General features: G+C 32.4%; 1 protein-coding gene across 4 annotated transcripts in view; it reads right to left on the reverse strand.

Annotated features, from left to right (window-relative positions):
- Positions 1-24,773, reverse strand: part of LRBA (LPS responsive beige-like anchor protein) — a 723,813-nt gene that overhangs the window by 224,636 nt on the left and 474,404 nt on the right. The window lies entirely within an intron of this gene.

Consider the following 24,773-nt stretch of genomic DNA (forward strand, 5'->3'; position numbering starts at 1 on the left):
CCTCTAAATTTTTAAGAAATAAATTTTTGTTCTTTATAAAATTATCCAGTCTCAGGCATTTTGTTAAAGTTCAGGATTTCCTTAATGTCGCCCAATTCCACTCAAGGTAAATTTATTTTTAAATAGATTTAAAATTTACATGAATGTTTTCTATCTGGAAAAACAAATAATTACTTTTTTTTCCATTAATTGCATTTACACAGCCTAACAGCTATAAAGTAAACATCATATTCTTCATATTTGGAAAACCAAAGTATTATTTTATGCTCTTCCTAATGTGGCATATGACATGTTCTGTTTTCCTCTCCTTCTTCTAAAAGAACACATTTGGCTTCATAGTTTTTCAGTTATGTTCTTTTTTTCATAGCACCAAAGATTCATTACGTTGATGACCATTTATCAGGGACCCAAGTTCAATCTATAATACCTATTGAGATAGCAAATAATTCAGCCTCAGTGACTGTGTGTGTGAAAATGGGCTGTGTCCTAGATAAATGGTCTACCTGCCTCTGAAATAGATTAGGTCATCATTCAAACCAACAACGGATCTCTAGAACAAATACTAGAAAACACAGGTTCACTTTAGCTGATGTTTCTGTTTTACTGGAGATTCTTTCTTTCGGAGAGTTACAGTGTCATCAAAGTATGATGGCACAGGCTTAAAAAACCAAGGTTCAACAATATAATGATACAGACACTTCACAATTTTTACAAAACTCCAATTTTTCAATTAACATATCTGACTTCTCTTTTAAACTAAGTCATCTTAAAAATCCATGGTATTTCATTCTGAATAAAAATGTATAAAGTATATAATGGTAAGTTACAGACAAAATCTATTACAGGCATACATAGATTTCCATATAGAAATAGGCTCTATTTTGTTCCTCTCACATTTCTAATCTCTTCTTTTCTCATTTATCTTGCTATTAGAACGAAGAAGGAAACATTATTTAAGGAGGTAGAGCAGCTGGCTACCCAGATAGATCCTCACAAGTATAATAGCTCACTAAATTCAATAAAATCCAGTGTATTCACTAATGTTACAGGTTCAGAAATAAAATGTTACTACAAAACATCACCTATATGAAATAAATTTCTATTAACCAATTATGCAAAGACAAAAATTTCTAAAATCTATAGAAAGCACAATTGCTACTAAGGAGACTAGACATAGAGAACATTCCTATGGGGAGAAAGGAAGGAAAAAAAGGCCAATTAAATTCAGGATGACCATTACTCATTTAAAATATGGAATATAATACCTGTCTTCTGGTTAACCCTGGCAGAGTGACCATAAATTTTTACCTCTTCTCTTGTCCTCTGGCAGACTTTGGATGTCCAATCACCTAACCTCCTTTTTCAACTATATTTCTCCCTGCCTTCCTTTAATTTAATAGCCTCCCTTCTAGTTAAAGACTGGAAAACAGACTGAATGAAACACATAAAGAAATGTGATAAGACGCATGGGAGCCAAGTATCATTTTCCCAATAAAGAGCACAGCAGGTATGTTGCTATGGTCTTTTCCTCCTTTTTTCTTTCTCCCCTTCTAAACATTTTAAAAAACATTTCTCCCCTTTTAAACTTTTTAAACATTTATTAAAATGTTTAATAAAATAAAGATTTTATTATGAAAACTTTCAGACACAAAAATCAACTATTGTAATGAAACCTTTATATACATACCACAAAATTTCAAAAATTCTGCCAATTTTGTGTCTTCTTTCCTTTTTTCTTTCTGGGATAGTTTAAATCCAACACATCATAACATTTCATTCATAAATTTTTCAGTACAGATCTCTAACAGTTGACGACTTCTTTTTTTTTTTCTATTTGTTCTAATTAGTTATACATGACAGTTGAATGCTTTTAATTAACATAAAACATGCTGCCATTACTATGTATAACAAAACAATTTCTTAAATTGTACATGTGTTTAAAAAATCTCCTTATACTACTGATTTTTTTTTACATTTAACTCTTTTCAAATAGTAAATGAACAAGGTTTACATATTATATCACATCAATATGCTTTTCAAGTTTTTAAAATCAATAATTAGTCCCTTTCCTTATATTGCTTTTTAATTAAGAAACTGGGTTATTTACCCTAAAGAAATTCCCACATTCTGTACCTGGCTGATTGTTTCTTCATTATATCATTTCGTTTTTTTCTTTATACACTAATCCAGAAATCATCAATTTCTCCAATAAAATTATTCAGTCATTTCTAGGAAGTTTTGTGTCTTCAACATAGAAGATTTTCTACTGTATTTTTCTTTCTAAAGTATTTTAAGAATTAATTCCAGACAGCTATATCACTATGCCTGAAAGTGCTGTACCTAAATAAAGTATTAGCTAAACTAAGAATACAATTTCAAAATTCTGAAAGTTGAATTCTAATGTTCAATCTGAGTTCTATACCCAGTCAAACTATCAGTCTAGCATGAAAGAAGACCAAAATTATAAGTTCAAAAACTCAAAAAACTTTACATGTGATGTATTTCTTAGGAAGTTCCTAGAGGATGAGCATTACCAAACAAGGGGTATTAAGACAAGGAAAAGGTGAAAGAGGATCTGTTAAACAGAGAATCCAAGGTCATTTAACTCCTTCAATGATAAGTATGAACCATTATAACAGGAAAATAATCTGAGAGGCTGCAGCAAAGGAATTGTGGATAACTAAAAACATTCTGAAAATTGCTGCTCATTCTAAGCACCATCCCTGCTTTCCTAATCTCCATCCTGCATAGTATGAACTGAAAATGTGCAAACTATTTCCTATATTTTCCATCAGCAGACAGTGTTTAGAGCCCACAATGAAAACATTAGTACAAGATTTAGATGGCAGAGGAAAATGAGAAGCTATTGTTCTCCAGGGACACTTGAGGGCAGAAGCAGTGGCTTCCAGGTGACAAAGACAACCAACATTAGTAGCTGTGGTTCACCTGCAATTCCCATACTTCCACATTTCTTGAAAACCGACGATGTTTGTCCTATGGGTTGTGTGAGTCTCTAATAGCATGTCTTAAATTCTTTTCTTTTTGAATTATATAAAGTAGTTTCTATTTTCCTGACCTAACCCTGACAGATTCAGGAATGCTTTAGGTGAAAATACAGAAGTGATGGATCCTTTGAAGCTTCAATAATAACCATTATTTACATAGTAACTATATTGTAAATACTGACTTTTGATTTAATTAAGATTGTGAAATAAATGTATTCGGAGGATAGGAATAGGGGAAATTGTGTGCAAATAATATGATGATAAAGAATACATTCTTAATTTACATAAAAAGAAAAGACTTCTTTCTTCATATAACATTTAAATTTGAATTTTTAAAAAAATACTAGCATAAGACCATATCTTTTTTTAAGGCAGTAAAATGATCTTACAAGAGTGGGTTAAGGGATGGGGAAAGGATTGCTTTTAGGTAATAAAGTCTTTCAATAACATTACATGTTTTAGGTAGGTAATGTCTTATTTTATTAAAAATAAAAAAGATTTTTAAAGGGTTAGCAAAAAATTAATCAGAAAATTAATCAAAAAATCAAATATGATAAATTACCATAACAGACATTGTAAAAGTCCTACTATATCCCTTGGAATTTTCACTGTCCTCTGGCAGACTTCCTCTTGCCAGTACCTCTGGCTCAATGCCTGAGTAGACTTCCACCTCCCTGCTAATGTCACTGAACTTCCCAAACAAACTACTTTCATTCAAATCCTTGTCTCAACATCTCAATCTGGGGAAACCCAACAGTAAGGCAATTACTAAACAAGACTTCTTTCTTACTCTTTTAGATGAACAGAACAGGAAGTTCAGAAAGACCCTGTATTAGGTACTTTACATTCATTTAATCTTATAAAATCCTCATAACAATAATGTAAGAATTATTCGGACACAAACTCAGAAAATTGTGTCCATGGTCTCACCATTGGGATCTGATTTCAGAAATAAAATATATGTAGGAAATGTACTACCAATATAAACTAATTAATCCTAAATCTCCATATGCCCCTTTACCCAAGCCACTCTCTTCCAATTTTATTTCCTCAAAGCACTATACCTGGAATTATCTTGTACAACTGTTTACTTACTAATAGCAACTTTTATCCTCACTGGTATATCCCTAGAGTTAGGGATATGTTTAGATATTCAATGAATATTTGAGTGTTATATGAATTAATAATTTATCCTTAAAATACTTATGCCTTATTTTATAATTCTTTATCTTTTCTAGCATGTTTGCCCCTCCATCCTTCCTTGCTGACTTCACAGGAACACCATGCTTCCTTGCCACTCAACCATAGGCTTGCTTCTAGGCTTTTCACTTATTGTTCCCTCTGCCTGGAGCATTTTTCTTAGCCCTCATGGCTTGTTCCCTCACTTCATTTAGGTCTCTTGTGATAGACTCATTATTAAGCAGGCATTATTATTTTATTTTTCTATTTGGTAGTTACCACCATATGACATACATCTTTATTTCTGTGCCTACTTTATTAGACTATCAGCTCAATGGGAGAAGAATATTATCCATATTTCTCAATACTTAAAGTTACTGGTATGTAACAGAAGCTCAACGAATGAATGAATGAATGAGTATAATAATCTAATACTGCCATGAAATCAACAATCTCCACAAAACTATTTTGGTTTTCTGAAATCTTCAAAAAGCACCTGTAAGAAATACAAAAACTAGGAAGATTTGGCACAGTAACTGCAATTTAACAAAAGGGTCTATGTTTAGATTCTGATGTCTCAAGCAGACAGAGCACATAGACTCAAAAGAGGTACTTTCTGACATTCAGTTTCTGTGGCAGATCTCTACCATGTGTCTTTTAAACCTAAATGTGCTTGATTAAATATCTCATTAGTTTTCCAGCCACTACTGCAAGTTTCAACAGTTTAGTGAAAACTGAATTGCAAAGTCCACTTTTTAAACAGCACGCTCTTGAGATCTTACAGGGTACTGTCATTCTCATCTCCCTCTTGGAGCTTGATTGATTACTCCTTTTCCTTATGTTCATTAATCTCGTCACCTTATCTTTTATACCACTTCATTTTAGCAGAAAGGTAATAATAAAACCCTCATCCATTATCCTTTTACTCATCTAGTCAAGCGGAAATGGTTAATAACATGCTACAAATTGAACTTCAATCACCTCATTTTCTCCTTTGTTGAATACACATTAAAATATATTCCAAAAGTGCAATTTGTTTTACAGGAGAATTTGTGTTATATTGCTACAGACAACTGAAATTAAGTGTTTCTCAGTTTGGTTATTAAATATATCCAAGTGCTCTTTTATCGATAATACTAAAACATTAACTCATTTTATTAGGGTATAATAATACTCTAGCCTTATCTCCTAGAACACAAAGACATCTATACTACCTAATGGTATGTGTTATATGATGGGTCATTTATCTTTTTTAAAAAAAATACTAGTGGTAATTTATGAATTGGTACATTATTACAGATGAAATTGCTCTCTATTTTTAAAAGTTAATTTGTTTACATGCAGCCTTATCTTGAAATGCAAGCTCTATTAGTGAAGAGGTCTATAACTGTCATATAAAACAGAAAGAGAAGAATGGGCATATGCATAAAATAAAAAGACAATGATTTAAGATTTTAAAACTATAATCTCTGAATGGAACAAATGTATCTGTAATTAGACTGAGGTTCTCAAATGGAAAAAGAAAAAAACAACTTCTGAAATTACATAAAATTTTATATACATCCATCACAACAAATACTTGTTGAACTGGGTTCTAAAAGTAGTCCTAAAATATTGGGCGAAAGAGCTATCCTTCCGGGGAAAAAGCAGTTTCAACTAATGTGAGAGCTTCATTTGTAAATGGACATGCTCACCCACTGAATAAAAAACTAGAGTCAGAGCATATTCTGGAAAACTTAACTGGACCATCAAGGCTCCCTGAAGAGTATCATGCTACCATCCTTAAAAGAATGTTCTCTAACTCCAGAAAGAAAAAAAAATTAGCAATTGACAATACCAAACTTTGAGCACCCAAACTGTACTACTTGAGAATAAAATCCATCTTTCTTGAGGGAAAAAACCCCACATATGTATTTTAAACCTATTTACTTACACTGCAATTTTTTAAAAATAAGTTCCTTTTAATCTATTATTCACTATTAAATAGACACATTCACTATTAAATGAATCAAAATTACAAAGTTATTAAATTTTATAGGATCATTCACTCAAGTTCTTGGTCTTTCAGCATGAAGAACAGGTAGTATGCAAATGTACATATGTCCATTTACATGTGTTTTAAGATTCTGTTGTTCAGTGTTGCCAAGGAACTGACTAATCCTCTTTCTTCTGTGATTTTAAACAATTTTTGTGTTAGGTTTTCAAGATATCTGCCATGTTAGGCATGAATTACATCTCTTAATTACATTATATTCTCCATGAATAATCCTTGTTTTCTATAAATTATGCAAAATGAAAGAATATTACAGTAACAAGAACCTAAAAGGGCTTGTTTGTGTGGAGGGATCCGTGATGGTGATAGTGCTGGGAATTGAATCCAGGGCCTTGGGCATGCCAGACATGAGTTAATTAATATTCAGAGGTAGAGAGAGCTACATTCTCCCCTCCATCTAACAGCTTTAATTTTTTTAAAACTTCATGCTTACAACCAACTTACGAGAACATGCTAAGCTTATGTTACATGTGGTAAATGTTTATTCCTTTTAAAGAGGGAGAAATAATATTTCAACACTATTCAGCACACAAAAATTAGAAAAACATCAATAAATAAGCCAACACAGGCAACAGGCTTGATTTAAATTTTTAAGCATCCTTGAAGTATATCAGATGCCATTTGCCTATAAGCAAATGAGTTCCATCAATTTAATGAGGACCTAGGCAAATCAGCTGCTTAATGAGAATGCCAGCTAACTTGGTAGAGGTTTTGCTTCAGTGCTAACAAAATCAGTACAACGAAAATGTTATGAACTGAAGAAAGCCTATTTCTTTTCAAAATAATTTTTTTCATGTAAATGATGGTAACAACTAAGTGTGGTCATTTATAAAAACAATTTTGTTTACCATTTATATTTTAATGTTTTTATACTTAAATATAATGGTTTCAAGTTTTACTCAAATTTATTGGTTCTTTTTAGTTATACATGACAATAGAAACCATTCTGACATAATTATACAAGAATGGAATATCTTATGCTAGTTAGAATCCCATTCTTGTGAATGTACATGATGGTGGGATTCACTGTGTTGTTTTCATATATGTATATGAGAAAATTATGTCCAATTCATTCTACTTTTTCCTTTTCCTCCTTGTAGTTTTTTTTTGTTTGTTTGTTTGTTTTGTTTTTTTTAAAGCACAATTAGTTAAAGCTTCCTTATTAGCTGATTAATGCCTTGGACTATAGAGAATTATTTACCTTTAAAACAAAGTTAACACTATTTTAAGATGAACACAGAAAATATCCTTTAACATTCTGTATTTTCCCTATGTTACTGTTACCTAAATAATTCTCAAGACCAGTGGGAAAGAGACACTTTCTTTCATATTGAAAACAAGGGTGCAATAGTGGAGTAACCCACTTACTCACAAACCCATTGGCATTTCCAGAATTTTCCTATGGATTCACAGAGTTGATGTGGTTAAGGAGCAGAGCTTCTACATGACTGATGTGGGTCAGTAGATAACCATGCGTTTCCTCACATGTTTCAGTGAGGTGTACAATATATAATTTAATTTAAGCTTCACAGTTAACTGGAATTACTGAGAACAGAAGTACTGCAAGGAAGTGTACAGATGCAGCTGGGGCTGCAGCTCAGTGGTAAGGCACTTATCAAATGCCTTTGACTTTTAAACAAATCAGAGGCATAACAAGAAATGTTCTAGAAGATGATACATTTAAATACTGATTAAGGTTTGAGGAATATTGTTAATTTTGTTAGATGACACACTTTAGTCTATGTAGGAAGTATGTCTTTTAGAGAAATAAACAAAAGCATTTAAGGATGCACTAATGACTATGCAATGTATTTTAAAATCCTTCAGCCTTTTACTTGTGCTACTGACTGAATTTCAACTGTGGTTGTGATTTTGGGACAAAAAGGTGGTTTCTGATGCTGGTAACATTTTGTTTCTTATTTGGGTTGTTGGCTTCATGGATCTGTCCAGTCTGCAAAAATATAATGAGTTATATAATTATGTGTAGTGTTCAGGATACAGAACATTTCAATAAAAATCCTGAAACAAGCCTAGTGCAATGGCATGAGCATGCAGTCCCAGATACTTAGGAAGCTGAGGAGGGAGGAGAGCTTGATCCCACAACAGTCTGGGCAACACAGTAGAACCCCATTTCAAAAAAAAACAAAAAAAAAAAACAAAAAAACAAAACAAAAAAAAAACCAGCCTAAAACAAATTCATTAGCAATTAAGAAAACAATGAGGGTTTGGGGGTGTGGTTCCGTGGTAGAACGCTTGCCTAGCATGTGTGTGAGGCAAGGAGTTTGATTCTCAACACCACAGAAAAATGAGTAACAGAATAAAGGCATGGTGTCCACCTACAACTTAAAAAAAAAATTTAAAAATAAAGAAAACAATAAAATGAAATAATCAGTAATTAAAGGGCTCTGGAATAAATTGTTTGGGTTTAAATTCTGGCTTTACCAGAGAGTACTTCTAAACATAGGTAGGCTAACAATAGCTCTCTACCTCAATATCATCATTAAACATTAGCTATAAACAATTTGTACAATAATCCCATTTTTAGAATTGGGTTATTCTATTTTCTTGCATTTTGATATCTCTGTGCATGTGGATTATCTTCCTTTTTAAGCCCAAAACAGAATTCCAATTCTCTACCTCTAAGAATTGGAGCAATGTGGAATAAACTTGGAATAGGAGTTTTGAATTGAAATAAACAACAGCAGTTTTAAAAACCCGGGAAGAAAATCCACAATGTCAACTTGGTCTTAAGTGCATCATAAGGGATGTACTTGCCCTAGATAGTTACTTGGAGGTGGCAGCTAATTTGTTGCTCATCTGTTGTCTAAAGTAGCACATACCAGAATATCAAATCAGATTGATTTGATGCAAATACTATGTCAAGAGATCTGCAGAATAAGTAATTAATATACATCTGTATTAGAGTTCATAAGTGGAAGTAAAGAAAGTGTTGCTGAGCAGATTCTTCAAGATTACTTTATCAGTATTGGAACTATGCGTATTTTATCAGAAATGAAACTCCAAGAATACCTCTTAGAATATCAGCTAATTAAACAATAAGGGGATGAAAACATCTATATACTTTAGAAATATTGTTTTAATAAATATTTTTCTAATACTTTGTCATTTATTCTTTTTTAAATTAATTGTTAAATGTATGTCACTTGAAGCATAAATAGCCTTAAATTAGTACTAACATATTACTGTCATTGCTACTATATGTCTTGTCATTTGAATAACAGCACAAAATATTGTATATTTAATGAATAGTTTGATAATATAAAGGAACTATTGTTTCAGAATCAGACTATGTTATTAGGTTATATACTGAACATTATGAAAAACTGTAAGAATGAAGATTCTAAATGAGCCGATGTTGATTTGTAGTTATAAAGCAGCTAATGGAAAAGCAATTGTAAAATATTTATATCCTTAATTAGAATAGCAATTTATGCTTTGTAAAAGGACTTTTTCTTTATAGCTTTTAAATGCCGTTATTATCCAACTCAGTGATATACATGAATCATATAAGTTGGCATAACTAACTAAAAATATAGCCCTATAAGCTAGAAGAGGGGCTTTATGTCAGTCAAGTTTAAAGAACATTCTGGTTAGAAAATAGTCAGCATAAATCCAAAATTTAAAGTTTTGTTATTGCCCCAAAAGTTTTAACCATATTGGATATGCTATTAAATTTTTAGTATGATTTTCATAATGGCCAATATAAAGAAGTGGAAATCATAATCATATGACACCTCAAAAAATGATGTATCTATCAGTGATGGTTAAAGTTGAGTGTGAGTGGCAGAAATCCTACCTGCAAAACATTTAAAGCAATTTAGGAACTTTTTCTTTCTTGTGAAAGAAAAAAGGTAATCAACAGGTAGCTGGTTTCTAAAATCACTTAGTTCAACAGATAGAGAACATAAAGCCTGAAGTCTGTGATTTTTGTTGATATGTTTCTATGTTTAGGTTCCAGATAAGGGATAGGAAAAGGCTGAGGATCAAAAAGCATGGCTGGGTTGAGCGGCTCCACCTATAAAAAAGATGCCTAAGAACCCCACCTAGAAGTTTTTGCTTCTCTCTTATTGGCAAAACATATACTCACTGTTCAGTCCTAACTTCAAGAAAAGGTAGGAAAAGTGGTGTGCTAAGGGTTAGGGCTGTTACTCGAGGAAAATTGATACCCTCCAAAATTCATACTTCTATCGATTTTCCTGTTTTATTAAAATATTTTAAAATTATTTTCATCAAAATCATCTCTATTGAAGACACCAAATAGACATTGCACCTCTTTGAAAAACACCGAAAGGGGAATAATATATCAGACACAGAATAAGTGATCTTGTACAAAGAGTCAATTTCAAAAATTTAAACAGATTTTATGGCATCTAGTGACATTCTTTAAATGAAGCAATAAAGCATATATTGTTTTATATCTGAAAAATGCACCATATTTTAGAATGGCATGTTACAATTTCTAGTACTTATTAATCAGGTTTTTACTTTTGAAATCAATATCAAAAACTATGTTTCCAGGCTCACAAAGGCACTTCTGGATCCCTGACCAAGATGCATCTCCACTTCCTAGAGGCAGTATAACTGGGGGCTAAGAGCATGAACTCTGGAATTAAATTGCCTATGTTCAAAACTAGCTCTAGCAGTCTCAGGCAAATTACTTAACTTCTCTGAACCTCAGTTTTCTCAGCTATAAAAATACAATGATAACTGTAACTACAAAAATTATCATGGAAGTGGAGAGTAGAATGGTGGTTATTGAGGCATGGGAGATTAGGCTGGGAGTGGGTGAGAAAAGGCTGATTGATGGGGTCCAAGTTCCATTCAGGAGCAAGAAGCTCTAGTGTACTACTGCACAGTAGGGTGGACACAGATAACAGTAATGTACTGGACATTTCAAAAAGCTAGAAGAAAGGATTTGGAACATTTTCACCATAAAGAAATGATAAATGTTTGAGAAGATAAGGATGTTTAAACTGGTTTAGGCATTACATAATGTATACATGTATTGTATATACAAATTTTAGGTTTATACCTTTCAGTTAAAAAAGGAGAAGAAAAAATATAGTGTCACTGACTACTGCATATAGTATAGGTATGTACTACATATGTATAAACAGATACATGTGTATATAACATGCAGTGTAGAGCACTGTTTTATACAATAAGTACTATATATCATATACAACTAATTTGTTAAATGTTACTGAACTATATAATTATATGTAATTATAGAAACAATTAAAACTATTAGCATATCATGTGTTACAAATATTATTTCTTGTCATTTGAGATATATTCATTAAGCACTTACCATCTATTGGACACTGTGCTAAACAGAGTTATAACCAAATTGAACATAAACCTTGCCTTGCACAGACCACAAGAATTAAACATGATTTTAACGATCTTTTTATTATAACAAAAAGCTAATACTGAATTTGTTCTCCACAGTTAGAGAAAAGGAAATGGTAAAGAAGATTTGTAGAGAATGTTAAGGCACTGATGATTACAGCCACTTGGGGTTTGGGGTATGCTCTGCAGCAGAATCCATGGTTAGCATAAACAAGGCCCAGAGTTCATTCCTTAGTATCACCCAAAAAAAGACAAATCTAGAACAATAATTTTTAAATCTTAATAATTTAAAGTCATCCAATTTCTCAGGATTTCTATATAACTATAATTTGATGGAGCATGTCCATAATCACATAAAAATAAATTTTTAAAAATTTCATAGCAAACTAAGAAAATTCGAGATATCCTAGTGGTAATAAAAATTAGATCAAAACAATTTTATAATGAATCTTACAATGAAAACACAAAAATGCAAATAAATTGCTATTTGTATAACCCAAAACCTAAGTGCCCCAAAACTAATCCCCCCACCACAAAAAAATTAACTCAAGGGGCTTTTGCTAATTATGTAAATGTCTCTTACCTACTTGTAATTTCATTCAAAGTTACTCTCCTTCCCCCAATTAACAACCCTGCCAAATGTTTGGACTTGAAAAGGCCACAGCTTTATACACAATTAACAGTCAAATTCTAACACAAATTACATGTCATTCTTATCTCTGTATACACATTGAACTCCTATATCTTGTTGTCAGCAGGCAGCCTGCACAAGGGAATACATCCTGAATTTGTTTAATGTCTAGGAATAACATTTAACACTTAAAAAGGAGATACTATCCACTGCCAGTTATGTGAACTGAAATGCCATGTCCTCTTCTTTTAATTTTGTCCAAGTAGTTTAGAAAATGACCCACTATCCACTTACTCATCTGTTTTAACCAAATATTTTCTTGAAGTGTAAGAAGGAAATATCATCTCCATTTTTTTTTCTTTTAAAATTTTTCAGGATGATTGCAGAAACTTTTACATATATCACACATTTTTTGAATTAGAAATTAGTTAACTATCGTTTGACATCATCTCACTACAAGAGAAAATATTTGAAATTGGATCAATCCCAGAAAACTAGATTTATATGGTCACTTACATCTATGATCGTTTTTCTAGAAAGAGTTTTCAACAGTAGCAACACTAGAAATAACCAATTTTTTATTTAACAAGGATACAAAACAATCATTACATCAAAATAATCAGGCATGTCCTAATCTTTTGAAGTACCACATTTTGTTACCTAAGTGTATCAATGAATACCAGTCATTTATATACTAAAAGGAAAACTAAAATATATCTTACATATAATGTACTGATGTAGTTATATTATGATTTAAAGAAATGAAAGAAAGCCCATAAAAACAGTCTGATTGGTTTAGTTAGCCAACTTAATACTCTTCAGTGGTCTCTTACTATGCTTGGAATAGTCTCCACTTTTTCTATTGGCATTTGCCTACCTATCTAGCTTTACAATTTACAACCTTCTCTCTCCAAGTTTCCCCCACACAACAATTCTTTCTAACCAAGTTCTCTACCAAATTGTCATCTTCCCTAAGCCTATAATATACTTCCATTCATCTAGCAGATTACTGATCATCCTTCAGTTAACAGTTTTAATGTCATTTCCGATATTATGCCTCCAATAGACTCCCTTCTCTTATCCTCCAAAAACATAACAGATACTCTCCTACCATAGTGCTTATTGCAGTGTATTGAAGTTGCTGGTTGTTTGCCCACTGATGGAATGTTAAGTTCTCTGAGTATCACTGAGAAAAACCATGTCTGTCTTGCTCACTGTTGGATTTCCAAGGTCTACATATGGATGGGCCTGGCACTTGTTTGATTTCTAAATATGGGCTTACATTTGTCAAGTTAAAGTGAGTCAATATGCATTATAACATTCATTTAAATTATTATTTCTCTTCTGTTATTAGAAATTCTGACCTAGGAGTATATAATGTTGTGTTTCCCTTTGCCCCCTGGACCCTGCATTCAATTTGGTGCAGTAGAGGGAAACAGTGGTAATTCTGGAGCCAGAACCTAGACTTGAGTTTAAGTGGCACCACCTATAATCTATGTGATATTATAGAAGTACTTAACCTCACAAAGCCCTCATTATTTTTATATACAAGGCCTCAATTTTTCAGCTATAAAAGAGAAAACATTACTGCCCTCCCCACAGATCTCAAAGAGTTGTATTACGAAAACTGAACTTGTAAAAGCCCTTAAAAACTGAATTATTTCATAGTAAAGGGAATTGTTAACATCCTTATCATTAATATCATAGTTAAGATCTCAGTGGAAAAAAAAAGATTACAAATAATTTCAGAAAAAAATTATGAAACATACTACTTAAAAATAAATGCAAAGTTTGTAGTCAAAAGAAAGATTCAAATCAAGCATGAAAGAAATTCCAATGTTCTATGATGACCTCGATATGATGTCAGAACAAAAACTCCTGAAATCTCTCATTCTTTGTAACACTGATAAGATTCATCATAAATTCTACTATTTTTCTTGTTGTGCTTTGAAATCCTAGACAGGGCTGTAACTATTATTCTGAGACCAAATCATAAACCTTTTGAAAATAAAAACCTGAACACTTAATCTTTTTTTAAAGAATTTGCGACCTGTGTGGTAGACAGTGAGTCCAAGTTATCTATCATAATTTCTACAACCATTTTATGCTTTTAAAATAGACTTATATGTTCTGAATAATAGCTAATATAGTCAGTGTTTGACTTCAAATCTGTGGTTAAAAATTTAAGGAAAATAAAAAGTTAAATTAGAAATTATCATAAGGCCTCACTAAGGTAACCATTTTTAAATCACATAAAGTGGAGGATGACACATAATGGGGGGGAGGGAAGGGTTAGTGTTAGGGTTAGAGTTAGGGTTAGGGAGGGGGGCAAGTATGGAGGAAGGAAGTACTGTATAGAGGGTAAAGAGGGGTGGGAGGGGTGGGGGGAAGGGAAAAAATAACAGAATGAATCAAACAACATTACTCTATGTAAATTTATGATTACACAAATGGTATGCCTTTACGCCATGTACAGAGAAACAACATGTATCCCATTTGTTTACAATAAAAAAAATAAAAAATAATTTAAAAAAATAATAAAAAAAAGAATCTAAAAAAAAAAAAAATAATAATCCTGATCTTTGATATTGGGGCATTATCAAATTTAAACTTTCCAAAATTGTTTAACGATCTTTCTAAGGAAACAATAAATTCAAAAAGGAAAAAGGTAGGTTTTTTTTCCCGCCATCCATTTGGGCTACTTGATTTTCAAACTAAACATATCAAAAACAGCATATGCTTCGCCCAAATCTCTGAAGGCATATAACAAATTACTGTAGTTAAAGCTTGAACAAACTTTTTTAAATCCCATTTTTCATATATGCAAAGTATTTTTATACTTTGCAAAAAAGAATGTTATGCAATATTTTGACTTTGAACTAAAGCTCTAAAATCATACTATTCAACTAAAGGTTTCTTTAGCAATATTAACATGGCCACACTGCACATGTTACTTTTAGCTTCTTTATGTACAACAAACTGCATTCAATTGGTGAACAAATACAATGTTTAGTATCATATTTAAAACCACTATTCAAACCTTTTCTTAATGCTATTATCAGTTTTTCTTTTGCAACAATTTTGTGTATAAAAATAAAAGCACTGGATTTTTATTAGTGCTGCCCCTTCTTTGTTTTGCTCCACTCTGCAAAGCCCTTTCGGGACACTAAGCCTGCATTTACCATAATACGGATTAAACTTTCTTTGTCCCATTGCACAGGGTTTGTTAGCAGGTTAGTCTTTTTACATTTTTCACAGGCTGCCTGCAGCTTACCCTTTAGGCCTCACTCAAAATACTTCTGTGGATTTACAAAAATGCCAGAGTGGTCTTGGGGTTAATTGGAAGATAAGTACAGCCTTTAACATAGAGACTCATTAAACATTTAGCCTTGCCGCAATCCACTATCCTTGGAAAAAAAAAAAAGTTCTTCAGACACTTTGAGAATAATAATGGAGTAAAATCATTTAAAAACTCACTACTGGTTATTTTATAGGCTTGGAAAGATTTCATTTAACTGTTCCAAAAGTGATATAATAGAACAAAGTAATTTCCTTGGTCAGCACTCTATATTGGTTTTAATATGTGTTGACTGTAGATGGAAAATAACCAGATTCTCTAAGAAACAAAAAGGCAAAATCTTCCGAGTTTCTGTTGAGGGATTTGAAGTTAAAAACTCAATTGATCTATAATAGTAGATTTTGTGGTTAAAAAAAAAAAACAATTAATTTTGTTGATTTAAATTTTGTCCAAATAAATCACCATACTCAAATATGTATATTAGAGTCAAATGAAAAGTTTACAAACTACCAAAAAAACTTATTTTAAAAAATTTAGATTATTTAATTTCTAAAATATACACATACACATACATACACACACTTGAGGTATACTCATTGATCTTAGGTTATTTTTTTTAATTTTGCAAATAGATTGTTATCCAGATTAACTTTTCCATCCCCTTACCTCCTTCCAACACTATCACTCCCACTCAAAAAGGAAGAAAGAAAGAAACGACAAAACACACAGACACTTGAAGTAAAGGATTAGACATATTTGCCCAAGATGCAGATAACAAAAGCAAAAGTGAAGAAAATTGAAGAGACAGCCAAACTTCAGCAACAAAATGGTTAAAGAATCTGAAGCATTGTTCCCCTTATTCTAAAAGTCTGCTATATTGTGAAGAGCGCAAACATCAGACAAGTTAAGATTACTGACCATTATCTCCTTAATTTTCTCCGCTTTCCCTCACATTCCCTCTTGCTATCTGGGTACCATTTTTCTAAAGCTTTATTTCTGCTAAGAAGTAAACTTTCCCTAATCCATCTATTATGGAACCTTTAATTGGATTGGGAGCAGGGTGGTGTATAAAATAGCCCCTATTCACTCAAAAGGACTGTAGTTTTAGGGACTTAAAGGAAAAAGGTATTGTGAAAGAAAATCCTCAGGGAATCAAGGATTAAAATATGGCTCTCCTAAATTCATCAACTCCAGGACACAAATGAATTGCTTCCTTATACAGGTAACTTTCTAAAATAAATGGTATAGTGAAACTCAAATAAAAAACTAACATTTTACTTTAAGTAGGAAAATGCAATTAAAGTAATAATTTTGGCTTTATTAATAATTTATACTTGATATTTCTTCACCTCTCAGATACAATGCCAGGGAGCAAATAGAATGCTTTAAATATATTTATTTATATTTTCCCCATTCTATATATACACTTCCAAATAAATGTATAATGAGATAAGAAAAACAGATATGCTTTACTCAATTCCTACGGATGTTCTTTTTGTGCAGTGTGGAAGCAACAAGCACTGCCATGACAGAAGTTTTTTTGGAGGTGAAATACATTTTCTTCCTTATCAAAAGGTGTCAGGTATATAATTGTCAGCAGTCACTCTTCTCTCCACCAGCTATCTTCTCTGTTTCTTGCATAAACACCACCCCACACAGCCCCAAATATCCTTTGTGACACTGCAGCACTTCTGTTTTCTGCCCCCACCATAGAGCACACTAAACTAAATGAGGTATCTTCAATAGTGAGATGGGGATACCTCCCACACACACTTGTGCTCTGAAGGAAATAAAGATATTTAAAGTGCTACACTTCATATCTAAAGCAACATGAAATCAAGAACATAATCACCAATTTTGAATTGATCTTAAAAAAATTTATACACTTCACCAAAACAATGAGGAACTGTGGATGAGAAATATGAGGAGCAAGATTCTGATTTGCCACTTCCTCCGTGTGGTTTACTACTCTCTACTAAAAAGAAGTAAAACTATATCATAGTAGTGATTTAATTAATGGAACTTGTGAAAACAGGTTTCAAAAGAAATTTGTTAATTTTAAGAAAGTTCTCACAAAGTACTCCTCTGTTTGGACCCTTATTAAAACCTAACAACTGTTTTTTAATGAACCTTGGCAATTGTCTATTATGTGAATTATTTTTATTCTCCCAAAAACCCTATGACATAGATATGACTTTTTTTCACAAATGAAGAAATTCTCATAAAAAGTTCAATTAAATTGTCCAAACTTACACAGCTCCAAAGAACATAAGCTCTATGAATGCTTTTTCATCACTATTATGTTTTGCACAGGAGCAAGCCAACATTCCAGAAGTCAAATCTATCAAAAAAAAACTTAACGAGCCCATATTATCATAAAAAATAAGTACTTATAAACATTCTTCTTCAATATGTTAAGTGCAAATGACTATATTCTTCTAATGAATATATACTAAGATATTTAATGTTCTATTCCTTTTAGCAACATTTTAAATACTATTCCATTTTTCAAGACTAAGTCATGGGGTGGTTCTACCCTATTACAAATACAAATAAAATTTAATGTTTCATAGGTATATGTTTTAGTTTATGCTGATTTCTAATTCTTCCCCAAATTTTTTTCCAACATTTTGTCACATGTAGGCTCATTCTGTCACTTTTGCCTATTTAAAAAACAGTATATTGGTTAAGAAATGTATTAACAGCTTTGGAAAATGTGTGCAGTTTTAACAGATCACTTTTTGTTATGTTTTTGTAACAAGGAGCATCCACTTGTCTGCCATTGATCTCTCCTGAGGAAAGCCTTTCCTGGAGAAACTATGGAAAAGAAAGTCAGCACACATTCCAGGGGGAGAGTCTGATTCCTCCGAGTGTTAATGGGGGTCAGAGTAAGAACTAAAAGGCAGGACCAGAGAAAGAACATGATGAAACCAAGAATCCTGGTCTTCCTCACCCTCATGGACCCTTCCACCCATACAATACAGCTGTGAATGAGAAATGTACAGACTGATTTGGGATAATTCTAATACCGCAATAGAGAATTTATTCATCAGCAAATTTAGCCAAATTCCTAGCAGAATGGCATTCGTGAAAATAGAAAATAAATGTATTAAAATTTTATATGAAGCAACAATTTGAGCATCACATTTTGATTTTCAAAAGCAATATGTTTTAATTGATTGTCTAAAAGTACTATACATATTTGAAAAAATAAAAGGACCATGCCCAATTCATTTGAGGTTAGCTGGATTTTTTTCACACCCCAAAACAATTTCATTCTGAAATACTGTTGACTTATACTTTAAAAAAAAAGTTACTGGAGCTGGGTTTGTGGCTCAGTGGTAGAGCGCCTGCCTAGCGTGCATGAGGTACTGGGTTCAATTCTCAGCACCACATATTAAAAAAAAAAAAAAAAAAAAAAAAAAAAAAAAAAAAGTCCATCAACATCTAAGAAAATAAATTTTAAAAAGTTAGCGAGGAAAGAACAAGAATGGATTCAGAAAAAGTAAAATCTATAGCCAGTATCTCTATTAAAATGACTTACTTGTTAAAGCATGTTTTAAGTATAAAAGTATTTGCTGTTTTAGAAGCCCATTAAAATTACAATATTACAATTATCTTTCTCTAATGCCATCTTACTAACAGATTAAGTTAGTAGTTAAATATCTCAGTGGTTAGTATGCAAAAATCATAGAAAAGGGTAATGCATTTAATTATATTCCATGCACATTTATGCTTCTTTATAACTTCAGCTGTTCCTATGGACAGTGGTGTAGTTTTAAATGGACAAAACAGTGGCAGGTTAAAAATTAGTTTTCATTTGAGTGCTCATTAACAGTAAATTACTGTTGGTAGGGTACCATATAATAATATCAACCCTGTATTTGCTGTTCAGTAAAAGGCAATTAACCTTACATGGAAAATAGCTCTTTAACTAAAAATTCTATCAGAATCTTGGTTTCCTACTATGAGATTTACATAGACTTTGTATAAGATTGGGCTCTCTGTCATTAAATATTTAGTACAAAACAAACCAACAAAATAAATATACAAATACATAAAATTATGTATGAACAAACATTTGACCAGAGTTACATAAAAAATACTAAAAGTATCTAAAGGTAAAATCCTGAAAAATATATGATTTCCAAAGTTACACATCAGAGTGGCATTTTAAATCACTAACAAAAATGACTGTTAAATTCCGTAAAAAGTTGGTATTAAAATACACATATAATGAGTTTTAAAGTACAAAACAATGACTATGATAATGATAAATTCTAAGTGGTTAGGCAATATGAATTAAGGATATGTTAATTTTTAGGAGAACTGAAAGAATAAAGAAGGCTGTGCTGAATTGACCATAAAAATCAAATGAAATGCATATGTATGTTATATTTTTTTTTACATTATGCTTACCCTTACCCTTTAGAAGATAGAAAAATAAAGTTTGTGCCAAGATCCAAAGAAATGATTAAGCCAGAGAGTTGAGAATGTCATACCAGTCTCCATAACAACCGTGTCCTTTATTATTATACATATACAGACACAGTTGCCAAAACTCAGAAAATTTTCTCAATACAAATTTATTTTAACAAGAAAGTTCATATTTAACATTTACAGAAAGTTATCAAGGATTTGCCATTATCTGATTTGGTGATTAGATTCTCAGCCCAAACGAGCAATGAGTAACATAAATGATATGAAAGAACGCCAGGACCTTGAGATGGACACCCAGCTGGTGCCCAGGGAGAGCGACTCCATGGGGGAAAGAAGGAAGGGCCATGTTTTAATTAGAAGATACCATGGATAGCACAAAGGCTCTCCCACTATGTGTTTAATAGGGTGAAAGGAGAAGGAGGTAAGTAGCAGTATGAACTTCAACAGATGACCTTAAAGTTCCTTTCCCCCACTTAATTTCAAAGAGCCAAGTTTGTTGGCATCTCTACTACTGTGCTGGAGCAATGAAACAAAGCTCAGGATGATCAGAGAGACAAGAATTATAAAAACCAGGCCAGAAAGCAGAATCTGAAATTTAATAGTCTGCTAGAGAATCAGACCATAAAGAACATTTATTTTGCTTACCTGCAAAAAAGAAAAGAAATTATAGCATCTAACTGAAACTGCAGAGATGAAATTTTCTAAAATGTTTTTAGCAAATAAAGAATGGTGAATGGAAACTATTAATAGAGAATCAATTGAAATCTTAAGAAGTGTGAAATGATGCTGAATTCCCTTATTTAACAAGCTTCAGCAATATATTTTAGTACATATGATGATAATCCAAAGAGCTTTCATAAATTCCTCCTGACTTCAGTCCTTCTAAACTTAATTTTACCATAGTATCTTAAATTCTTCAACAAAATATTCTATTACCAGGGAGGGATTTCATGAATGCAATCCTCAAAATAAGGCATTAAGCGACACTTTTTAATAATGTTCTATGCTACTTTAAAAACTAAATTCATTAGGTTAGAAAGCAAAATGGACTTTCTACATTTAGCAGCATATATGCAAAATATTTCTATATTTCTCATTCAAAAAATAAGTGTTCTCTAGGAGTCAAGCACTTTTCCAGAGCTTGGAGATTCAGAAATCAACAAGAACAAAAACAATAATATAAAGCTGGGGAAAGGGGAGGATATGTAATGAAGGGCTAGGAAACTACTCTAAATATCCTATTTCAACTTACACTTGGAATGGTACATATTTGTTATTTGCATAAAATAAAACCCAAAGAACCTTAAAATATTTGGGGTTACTATTTAAACAAGGGAGGAAATCTGATAATCAGGTGTCTGTTATAAAAATCCAATGTCAACTACTTCCATTAATTCCAGGTTTCATGGTAAACTCTTCAGTTCTTTTATTTTATGAGGAAATACAGAGGCACACATGGAATAACCACAATGCCCCTACTCATCCAAATTACATATTCTGCTATTTATTTAAAACATTTTAGAATTTAAGACTAATATTCTGACCAGTGCAAAATGATTCACATCTATACGCAGGATGGAGTACAGACAACATACTTTTAGCTAATCTATACACATTAACTAAACTAGTACTTAAGTATCTCAATAGGTATGAAAAATTACCAACAACTTCATCTTAAAGTACAAAGAGGATCTAAAAATATTAAAGCAAATATTTAAAAATAAATATAATAAAAATTTTAGGGAACCTCAAAAATGAATATAGCGATCCAAAATAGATATACACTATAATACTTTCAATGCAGTTGAGAATTATTTGTACAAATTTGTTCTAAATATTCAATTAAATAATTCTGATCAACAGTTATCAGAAAATAATTGTAGTTTAGAAATAAATCATATTTTTAAAAATGATTTTAGTTGTAGATGGATACAATACCTTTATTTTATTTATTTTTATGTAGTGCTGAGGATTGAATCCAGTGCCTCACAAATGCCAAGCAAGCACTCTACAACTGAGCCACAATCCCAGCCCCACATCATATTTTTAAAGACTAATATATTTGATGTTTAATATTCAACAATTTTATAATATGATTAATCTAAAGTTCCATGAGAAACCAAAATATAATTTTTACTTTTTATTAAAACCTTAGCTGGCATATCTATAAATATTCAAAGGTTTCTTTGTGGAAAAATAATTATAGACATATTTATAAAGAATTTTGAAAGCTTATTGGCCTCTATATTTATTTAGAGGCTCACTGGTAACTTCTGCATTAAATGTGAACCTCCAAACAACATAATTTTCCTATCAAATAGGTATAACATTACTTATAAATCATAAAACTTCCATGAAAATGTGAATAGACACATGATGCAGTATGGACATTTTATAAGATATCTATGTGAATACACAAATACAAGTTGTTATCAAATATACAAAAGTATATAAACTAGATACTACTCACTAAGTGGTATTCCAATACATTAATATCAAAAGCCACAAAATAAGATCTACCAGTAAAATGCAAACTTTTTAAAACTAAGAAGTTTAACAACTAAATATTAACTAGTCACACAAATAGAAATGCCACAATTATCAAAGACACGTGTGCTATGCTCCACCAGAGCCAATGTCTTGATTTCCAACAGCTTTCCTCACTGAAAGAAACCAAGGCTCTTCAGAGTAAGAGCTAATTCCAGAGCCACAGGAGGAAAAGATATAAGATTAACCTAGAACCTGGAAAGCAAGAAAGTGCTTAACAAAATGAAGGGACACATTGAAAAGACATAAGAACAAGCTAGAAAGACTTACCAATGGTGAAATCTGGAACAAGTTAAATACGAAAATAATGATTGGAATTAATGATTTATAAACCATTGAAAACAACAGAAATTCATGAGTCCATACCAGTAATAAATACATACACTGAGGGAAGCAGTAATATGTAACATGAAGGCATATGCTATCTGATAAAAATAGACCTGGAAAATGATGATTTTATAACCATTACTAGAAGATTAATATGGGCAAAAATATATTAAGTGAACTCCACACTTCATTCAGATTTTACCAGTTTTTCCCTAATGTCATTATTTTAGTCAATATTCTTCTGCTGTGACTAAATGACTCAACCAGCACAAGTGTCGCGGAGGAAGAGTTTATTTGAAAGTTCACGGTTTCAGAGGTCTTAGTCCATAGAAGGCCGGTTCCATTCCTCAGGTTTGAGGTGAGGCTGACCATCATGGCGGAGAAGGTGGTAGAGGGAAGAAGTTCACATCACAGTGATCAGAAAGCAGAGAGAGACTTCATTCTCCAGATACAAAATATATACCCCATAACCACGCCCCAATTTCCGCCTCCTCCAGCCACACCCTCCTACTTCAATTAATCCCATCAGGGATTATTTCACTGATTGGGTTAATATCAAGACACTTAAAACCCAATCACTTCTCCTCTGAAGCTTCCTGCATTGTCTCACATGTGAGCTTTTGGGGGGACACCTCACATCCAAACCATAAGTCATTTTTCTGTCTGTAATCCCATTCAAGACACCACATTACATTTAGTCTTCGTGTCTCCCTAGGCTTCTCTGGGCTGTGTCAGTTTTTTAAAACTTTCCTTGTCTTGATGACCTTGACAGCTTTGAAGAGTACTAACCAGGACGTTTGCAGAACATCCCTCGGTTGGGTTTGTGAGATGTTGTTCTCATGGTTAGATTGGTGTTAGTGTTTTGAAAGGGAGACCACAAAGTTATAGTGTCATCCCCATAATACCAGAGGTACAGCATCATCAACATGACTTATGAATAATGATGTTAACTTTGATCACTTCACTAAGGCAGTGTCTGACAAGTTTCTTCACTGGAATGTAATTTCCTTCAACTCCTTTCACAGGTATGCTTTGGAAGCAAGTCACTAAACACAGCACACACTTGAGGGGTGGAGAGTCAGGTGCCACCACCTTTCATGAGAATATCTATATAAATTATTTGGAATTCTTCTATGAGGCACATTTGTCTCTTTTCCCCTATTTATTTTTTCAAATACTCATTTCAGATGGGCTGACAGATATTTACTTCATACTGTGATTTATAAACCAACACTAAATAGTTTATTTTGTTGCTCAAATTATTCTGGCTTTGGCCATTAAGAACTCTTTCAGTTGGCTCCGTGTCCCCTTCACATAACCCCATCATTCTGGCTCTGGGCACTCCTTACCTTATGGCACCACAATGTGCTCCAGGCTCGTGTTGTGTATTCTTTGCCTCAGCAACAGAATCAGTTATTTCTCTAAGAAGTTCTGGTTCCTTTTACTGGAGCTTGATATTAGAAACCAAGATCTGGGTACTGAGTGTGTTTGTTGCTACTGGGTATCACTACGCACCCTGACACCTAAGTGAACAAAGCTAAGACTTATGTGAATATCCTAACCCATACACACATATGTATACACTCATATGTACAATTTATTTCTATTATGATTTATCTATATCTAAATTAAACTAAATATAATCCAAGTCTTTGACTCTACCCCAGTTCCACACAATTACTTTCAGTGTTCATAGAGGGAATTCTGAAGAGAAGCAGGATATTTGCATGGTCTCTTCACAGACTGCTTATTAATTGCCAAGAAAACATAACAATATCTGGAAATATCAGAAAACACCTTGGCTAAACAAAATTAACATCACCATTGAAGGGCAAATGGACATTTTGTGCATCTGAGAAAGACATTATTTATGTAGTACACCAACTAGATGCACAATCTGAATCTAATCATAAATAATAA

Source organism: Sciurus vulgaris (genome assembly GCF_902686455.1).
Source record: "Sciurus vulgaris genome assembly, chromosome: 9".
In the NCBI taxonomy this organism is placed as follows: Eukaryota; Metazoa; Chordata; class Mammalia; order Rodentia; family Sciuridae; genus Sciurus; species Sciurus vulgaris.